Genomic DNA, 8,925 nt, shown 5'->3' with positions numbered 1-8,925 from the left:
CATTTTCTACTTTAGTGAACTTCACTTCCCATTGTCTCTGAGGAAAGCAAGGCAAATGTGCCTTGAAGCTTTAGGATCCCTTGATGAACTTATGATAAAAACATATCACTATCATGTAATACTCTTATGGTAGGAGGGTCACAGAGTAGAGAGAAATCCATCTATAGGGTACATTCCTTTAAACAAAACAAATACAGAAAAATATGTGTTCACAAAGATTAATGAGATAGTGAATAGTCATTTGACAAAACCATCCACCCTAGTCACCAAAAACTGGATTTACACATCAGTTTTCAGAAACTCATCAGCCACAGAAAATGGGGTGTACCTCTACTCACAGTGCTCAGCAAGTAATGAGAGTCTGGTCACCAGGCACTGGTCTGGAATACACATAAACAGACATCTTTTCTTCCCAACCTAGTTAAAAGTCAGTAGATAATTTGGGGAGGGTGAATATTTTTCTGGTTGCCTCTTAAGGAAATTTTCTTTTTGGTCCATCAAAAATTGATTAAATGTGACTCATTAAACACAGTTCCAAATGAAGCAAGAAACAAGAAACACCTTTCCGGTGTCTTAGTCACTGCTTTCCCCTAAATCTGACTCTACTCCTTAATTTTAGCAAGAATTTTGTTGCTTTCTAGCTAATTTGAAACATTTAAAAGTCAATTCCCTTAGTACCAGAATATAGTAGGAAGTTAACATATGAATGTTGAATGAACATAAGGTTTTCTTTCACTCCATGTACCAAGGTAAGTCTCATTAGAAATGATTTTGCCCAGCACAATAAACTATGAACCTTGAGTAATTAGAATATACTCAATATATATAGAATATACTCAATATGTAGAATATATTCAATATATATAGAATATAATCAATATATACAGAATATACTAGAATACCAGTTATTACAGGGACCCAACAGGAGGAAAAAAAAAACAGCCATGCTGATTTCAATGGTTGGTTAGCATGTTTGGTTTTATGTCGTAGTTATGTAAATTGAATAATTGATTGGATTATCATTGCCAGCTCCTATTACAGATTTTTATCTAAAATCATTAACAAATTATACCTACACCATAATGCTGCTGACTGAAAATATCCCCACTATTCAGATGATTTTTATTCTTATTTAAGTTGTCATTTGCTCTCAGCCTGTTCTGTTTACGTATTGCCTATTTCCTTTCATTTCAAGCTATCGGCATACTTAAATCTATATAACATACAGGCAGTGGGAAATGAGGGTTCAAGAGTCAAGTGAAATATAGGCTCTGTACTGTATAGAAAAACATCTCCTAGTTTTCCTCCTGTGTCTTTCTTTACTCTCACACTACTATCATATAACACTCCTGACACCAGACATGGGGTGGGGTCCCTACAATGTGACACCAAGCAATTCTCTGTGGCACTAGCTAGGTGTCCTACATTTAAATTAATTCTGACATTACCTGGAGATAGTGTCAGATTCCACGGGTTAAGGGCTCAGTCCCATGAGACTTCAGATGCAAATCACAAACGGTAGGCCCCAAGTTACTCACAACTTCTGTCCAATGGGGCTACAAATCGGAGGTTCCCATGACCCTTTAGCCCTTGGATTCAATTATTTGCTAGAACAGTTCACGTAACTCAGGGGAACACTTACTTACATTTACCAATTTATTAAAGAATGCGATGAAGGATACAGATGAACAGCCAGATGAAGAGATGCATAGGGGGAGGCCTGGGAAATCCTGAGCACAGGAGCTTCAGTCCTCATGGGGTTGGGGCGGGTCACCCTCCCAGCATGCTGGTATGTTCAGCAACCTGGGAGCTCTCTGAGCCCCACACTACTGGGATTTTTTTTGGAGGCTTCATCACATAGGCATGATCCATCACTTAACTCCTTTTCTAGTCCCTCTACCCTCTCGGGAACTGCATATTCAGTTTCTCTGAATTTCACTTTCTCAGCTATAAAATAAACAGTTGCTGTTAGAGTTGCTGTTGCGATTAAATAAAGTAACGTATGTAAAATATCTGACACATAATAGACTTTAAAAAACATTAGTTGCAGCCTCTCTTATTTCTTAATAATCCAAATGTTCATACAATGCCTATGTAGAGTTATTCCCAAGTTTAAGAACATTTGCCAAGTACCAAAAGCCACCTCTCTGCCATGGCCTATGAAACCTTGTGTGATCTAGCCCCTGCCTATCTCTCCAGCTTCTCTTCCAATGCCACCCTCCTTTTGCTTGGTGCACTTACATGCACTGGCATCACTGTCCCTCAAACTCACCATGCTTCTTCCACTTCAGAACCTTCTCAAGTACTCTTTTCCTTGTCTAGGTTCTAAATCACTCTCAACCCCTCCTTTCACCTGTGTAATTGCTACTCAACCTTCATCTATCTGTTTAAATGTCACTTTCTTAGCAGGACTTTCCCTTACATCCCTCCTCAAAATTATGTCTCCTCTTCTGCTCTCTCATAGTATCCAGAATTCTTTCTTCATAATAGTTATCACATTCTTAATTGTATATTGGTACATAATTATTTGTTGTATACATAATTTTTTATACATTGTGTTTCCCCCAAAATTCAAATGTTGAAGCCCAACCCCCAGTACTTTAGAATATGACAGTACTGGGGGATATGGCCCTTAAAGAAATAATTAAGTTAATATGAGGCCGTTAAGATGGACCCTAATCCAATCTGACTGGTGTCCTTAAAGAAGAGGAGATTACAATATAGAGGGAGAGACACCAGAGGTGCACACACACAGAGAAAAGTCCATGTGAGGACACAGCAAGAAGATAGCCATCTGCAAGCCAAGGAAAGAGGCCTCAGAAGAAACCAAACTTGCTGACACCTTGGACTTTCAGCCTCCAGAACTGTGAGAAAAGTAATTTCTGTTGTTTAAGCTACCAGAATTTCGTTATGGCAGTTCTGGCAGAGTATTATATTGTTTAAAGCCTATCTTACTCCACTAGGCTGTGAACTCCCTAAGGACAAAGGACATGTCTATATTTCACCCCTGAACTCTCGGCATATAGTTCAATGTCTGGCTCCAAGCAGGAGCTCATATATTTTCGGTTAATTTATAAATTAATGAATAAGTGAATGAATGATGCAGGGTTGTGTCTATTTCATGCTGTTTGTCTTACAGATTTTTCAATGCTCTTCTCCTATGACACTGACAGCATTCATGTTGAGTAAGTATTTTGGGCAGAGGGGGAGGCAGGAACATCTCAGAAAGCAAGAACCCTATAGTGTCACATTCTAGGACATTGAAAGGGTTCTGAAATGTGTGACTCCAAAGCAAGATATTGCGAGCTTTGGAGTGAGAACCTCACGGGTAGTGCTCAAACTCTTCCATGCGGTTTGTGTAACCCAATAGCAGGGTGCAGATACGCAGTGGTGCTCTGCTAAAAGAATTCCATGGCTTCCCTCCAGGATCTTGGAATGATGCCTCAGAATTGGGAATCCAAATCTGACATTTGGTCCCAAGAAGGTGCTATGGCTCCAAAGATGCACCTGAGTGAGTTTTAAGTTCAGACTTCCCATATTACACTACACCAAGAGTCCCAAGGCAGTCTTTAGGGGTCCTGGAAAGCCAGATGCTATCCAGGTATTCATAAGAATGATCTAGATTGGTGCAAATTGACCCTCTAGGGAAGTCCAACGGTCCCATGGAACACACCTGGAATTACAGGGCCTCTGGGAGTCCACAAGTGTGTGGAGACTATGCGGTTGCTGATTTGAGGGGCAAGAAGATCCTTAACCCTCCCCAACAGTATCTCTCTCCATTATTTAGGTGGTTAGTTGCCTAAAATCCTGTCACTAACATATCACTCTTTGGAGTCAGCATTTCTATATCTGGTTACCTCATTTTTAAAAAAAATGAAGCCCCATCCCACCAATTGCTCCACACTTTCAGTCTTTCATGCCTTATTCTAAATTAGTTTACTCACTTTTTTCTTCCAGGTGGACTTGACCTGCTTGGGTCAGAATGGGGGAAAAGAGGGCAAAGGTCTTGAATATCAATCCTGCCAACTTCACAGTTTTTGTAGGATTCAGACAACTTGAGCACAGGCCCTTACATGCCTAGTATACCACGAATCATGCATATTGGGGTTTTTACTATTCCATGGCAATGAGGAAGGGGAATACCAGGTTGTGGAAGTTCTCTGGCTATAGAAGGTAAGAAGCAATGAAAGGGAATTTCCTTTACGTTGACCTTTGACCCATTTTCCCCATGGGCCCAGAAATGGTTAATCCTCCTAAACAGGTAGGAGAAAATTTCTGCCTCCTATAAAGTTTGATTCCTGGAGGCAGATTTTTTTTTTTTCCAATCCAGCAAGTGTCAGATAATTGGAAGGGTGGAGTAACGCCGTAAACCACGACACGCCTTTGTCTGGACTTGTCTGGGAGCAAAGGACTGAAAGAAACAAGGGGGAGAGAAGTGAACATTTTTGAAAGATCACTCAGCTCTAACACACCTTGGCTGGGTCTGGATAAAAAAAAGTGGGAACTGCAAACGTCTAGAAGAAAACATCAGGGCAAGAGAGAGGGGGATTTATTCAAAGTTCCCATTCCTTCAAAATCTCAAACGAGGTAAGTAACAGGAAGAGCTCGACTTTTCTCCCTTCTCCTGAGACTTTGATTTGAGGTTTGCCACTTAGAACTTAATGTTTGTTGGAGAAGATAAGAGAAAGTTGTTGAATTTCAAGTGTTCTGGTTGACGTGATTAACTGATCAGAAATGGTTACTTTGGTGGATGCATTCTGCTTAGGATAGGTCTTTTAAAGGAACAGGAAAGATTCACCAGTTGTAAAGAGAAGAAAAGGGCTAGTTAAGATAAACTGGGCTCTAGTGGCCAGATTTTTTTTGGTATTACTTTCAGTATTATAAAATGGCTTGTGTTAAGTTGTTTTATTTAGAATATGATAACAATTTATAATTTCTTCTCTCTCAGTCTCTCAATCGCTCTCATTCTCTCTTGTCCTTCCCACTCCCTCTATTTCCCTCTCTCCCCTTGTCAGCAGAGGTGAAGTGTAGGTAAGGGTAGCCTTCTAGAAGCAGCCCCTGAGCACGAAGAGCTTAGGTGTTGCCCAGGCCTCTGTGCTGGCAGGTACTGATTCAGCTCAAGGGGCTGGGTGAACACTGTTGTTTATCACACTCTAAAATTACTGCTTGCCCAAAGTAAAGTGAAATATCTGAAATGATATAATTAATCCAGGAATTTCCTGGAGTCAAATGTAAAACAAAAATGAGAAAAGAAAAAAAAAAAATCTGTGTTTTCACACTTCAGCTGGCCAGTTTGGGTCCCCAAAATCATTTTGGGGTGAGAATTACCAGCTTAGGTGTCTCACTGGACCACATTAGCTACTAACTGACAAAGTACCACTTCAGTTTTTGAAGTGTAAGCAAAGCCTCCGGCACATCACTTCTTTTGAGAAGCAGTTAATCTGTAGCCTACTAGTTGGATTTGTTATGTCCATAAAGTGTTGTGAGATTTTATAAGGAGCTTCTTTTGGAAAGCAGAATTGTTCCTTCCCACCTCTGTATGCTCTGTCTTGGAGCTAAGGCCCAGAGCTAAGACAGAACTGAACTAAAGCAGGCGTCCAGCCCCTTCAGAGAATCAGAAGGGTCTGCTTTACTCTCAGCCCCTTCAAAACACCCACAAAAATCTCACCAGAGTTTACATGGGGAAAGCTAAAGAGAACAATCCTGATTTAAGTTTCAACAGAAACTCCTCATTTTAGTGAAACCGATCAGACCTGAGAACTGACCACATTCGTAGATGACGCAAAGAAATCTGTGTCTGCGCGGTTTGGCTCATTTGTTGTTGTAAACAGCAGTAGGATTTAAACAAACACTGCTGTAAACAAGCGGCACAATCACAAAGCTGGTACCCAAGCTCCCCCACTCCTAAGCTCCAAAAATCGAAGGTGACGAATATTGCAAGTGGGCAAACCCATTACTGGGGTAGAGACAAAAGCTTCCAGACAATCAACCCCAGGGCTTTGGTCTTTTTTGCAGTCAAACTGCGTAGCCCTTCTGTGTTTATAGATCAATAGCTAGTGGATGGTTTTCTTACACTTGGGCAATTTTGTTGTTGTTCTGTTTTACAATGTAAAGTGTACAGAGATTAGAGTAATAGGAGCTGTAAAAATACTTGTGATACCTTAACAGAAAATAAGGACATTTATTTTTAAAATAGAAAAGAGAGAGAAAAACAGTTTCTCTATTCCCCTCTTTGTAGCAAAGACCAAGTGTTTAATGAGTCGTTAGAATAAGATAAGGCCTATGCTATAGTTTACTATCGCTCTTGGCTTGTATGTGTGTTACACCACATCATCACTGGACTAGTTCTAGGTGGATATAACATCATTTAGATGAAATGGAAAGAAAAAACTCATAAAAGTAGAAAAATAATTTTCAGTTGTTTTTTTTTGCATCAGAAAATGGCTTGGGATCATTTTTAACATATTCAACAGAGCATTAACTATGAAATAACCATGAAGCAGCCCCTTAGAACTATGGATGGAAATTAGCATACTTTTGGAACTGAGAACTTGAGTGATCTGCTCATCCTTAGTTCTAGTGAAGTGGTCCAAACATCCAAGAAGTTAAAAATTATTCTACTTGACTGTGCCTTCATTAAGTAGTGTTTTTGGAGAAGAGCACACTGGTGAGCGCTGCTGGAAAAGACAGGATCGGGCTTGCGCCTGGGCATGTAATTTCCTTTCCTTAATGTTAGTTATACTTTTTAAATCTATTGGCATTTAAAATGTTTTAAAAGGAAGCCTTGCGGGAATACTGTAGTTCCCATGGGATGATCCCAATCTGGGTTTGTGCCTCAACCCCTTATTTTCCATTTGATAATCCACTTACAGAAAGTTTCCTCTCAAATTTGATTTAAAGGGATCCATCTCCCAACATATTCCTGCCACTTCAGACTACCAGTCTGGGAGAGAGCTTTGAAATCAACAGAGCTCCATCCTGAACATTTCAGGCCCAAGAAATCATTGTGTTTGGCCATGGGACACATATTTGAGGGGCTTCAGGCTGAGAGGCAAGGGACCATCTCTGCAACCACCTAGGGCACATTCTATCCCAGGGTACCTGCTGGTGAGGAGCCCCCAGGCCCTGAGGGAGGGTATCTGATTTCTTAGCAAGCTGTCTCCCTGTGCCCTCTGGAAGTTGGGAAACCCTTGTTTTTTTTGCTGTAGATCTCAAGGCTCCATAATTAGGATTTAAGAAAAAGATGGAGGGCCGAGGAATGTCTGTTATTTTTCTGGGTATAGAAAGAACAAGAAAACACTTGCCAGTTTTGCTGCTTGGACACTTCAACTGTTACCAAAGGGAACTGTCATCAGCCTGCCTTGATGGCCACAGGTGGAATAAACCCATCCAATCCCAAATTTATAGCTGCTGGCAGCAACTTTCATTAAAAGGATCAAAATAAGCAATAATTTGTGAGAAGTGAAAGTTTCCATGGATTGTTATAAACAGTTCCTTCCAGGATAATGTTTCATATCCATTCAGCTGCCATCCTAGGTGCACCTACCGGCAGCCAGGTGCATTTAAATATTTAATCTCCCAAATGCCTCCAGTTTCACAGCTAATGACCAATTAAAAAAATATAAAAATAGAGAGGAGCTTTAGAGGTACCAAGGCAATTAATGCTTAAACAAAGGATTGCAAAGAAGGTGTCTGGTTGTATGTAGTTTGCATGACATAAATCATACAGGTTATTGCTGGAATGCAGAAGTCATGGGCCAGTTTTGGCCTTCCAAAGGCTGCACTCCCTTGTTAAACTGCCCGTGGGTCTCTCCTCTTGGCTTTGAGACACATACCTTCAAAAAAGACCTGTGGCTTCTCAGATCCACCTAGGAGTTTTTCCGTGATGCTTCATTCCTTGCCTAGGGCTGCATTTAAAAAACTTCAATGAGCAAGAAGTTGGCACATTCAACTATGCCCCAAAGCTAACTGCGCCGATCTTGGTTAATTCTACTGGGTAGTTGACCAGCTGGTCTCAGGTGGTCTTGCTTTTCAAGCCAGGAAGTTACCCAGAACTAGTTATGACTTTCATGGGTTCTAGACACTTTTGCTTTTGGGACTCCTTCCTCCATTTAAAAAAAAAAAAAAACTTTTAAAAACTGTATTTATTTTATAACTGCATTGGAAGAAGATAATCCCAGTTGGAGTGTTTCCATTTTTCCTCCTGATTTTAAAAAGAAATTGAAACACATTTTGGGACATGTAAAAGTACTATAAGATTAGGTGCTAGAGTCATCAGACAAGCAAAAAAGCTTGACAGAAGAAATCTTCAAGCAAGGAACATCCTGGGCAGAAGTGGCTTGCCCCAGAATTCTAGAATCCAATTTGAACTTCATTCAACAAATAACCTGAGAGGAAGAAAAAGTTTGGGGCAGGGTGGGGGAAGGACCAAAGGGAAAGCCAGATTGCCAGTCCTTCCAGAACCTGAGACTGGGATCTACAGCCAAAAGAGTGCAGTTGGGCTGTATAATCTTGCGTGTTAGGTCTGAACCCCAGCCCACCCCAACCCACCCCTTTGTTGTCAGCCCTGCCTCATCCCATTCACACTCCAGGACACAATGAACAAGATCTCAGTGATTTTCCTTTCCAGAAACAGAGTAAGCATGAAGGGAGAACATAGCTAACATGTAGGAATACGTATTTTCCTACATATTTCAATAGATTTTACACATATTTTCTTCATATAGTTTTTTATAGTTATGCCTGCCAAAAAGCACACCAGGGCTTGTTTGTTACGACGAGAAAGTTTCATATTGTTAAAAGTATAAAGTTCCATACAAATATGGCCATTATAATGATTTTTATCCTGATTTCAATCAATCCATCAACCATTCTCATACCCGAACTCTAAGTAATAAAGCATAAATGTCTTATATTCATAGAGTT

The 8,925-nt window shown here is 40.3% G+C and overlaps 1 protein-coding gene across 1 annotated transcript in view; it reads left to right on the top strand.

Annotated features, from left to right (window-relative positions):
* The first annotated feature begins 4,429 nt into the window (after positions 1–4,429).
* Positions 4,430–8,925, top strand: part of COL17A1 (collagen type XVII alpha 1 chain) — a 47,266-nt gene continuing 42,770 nt past the window's right edge. Inside the window, exon 1 of the mRNA XM_087823928.1 lies at positions 4,430–4,587. The gene's annotated coding sequence lies outside the window, so the exon portion shown is untranslated. The remainder of the gene's footprint in view (positions 4,588–8,925) is intronic.

Source organism: Miniopterus natalensis, chromosome 14 (assembly GCF_054644295.1).
Source record: "Miniopterus natalensis isolate mMinNat1 chromosome 14, mMinNat1.hap1, whole genome shotgun sequence".
Lineage (NCBI taxonomy): Eukaryota > Metazoa > Chordata > Mammalia > Chiroptera > Miniopteridae > Miniopterus > Miniopterus natalensis.
This window is presented reverse-complemented; position numbering and strand designations above follow the sequence as displayed.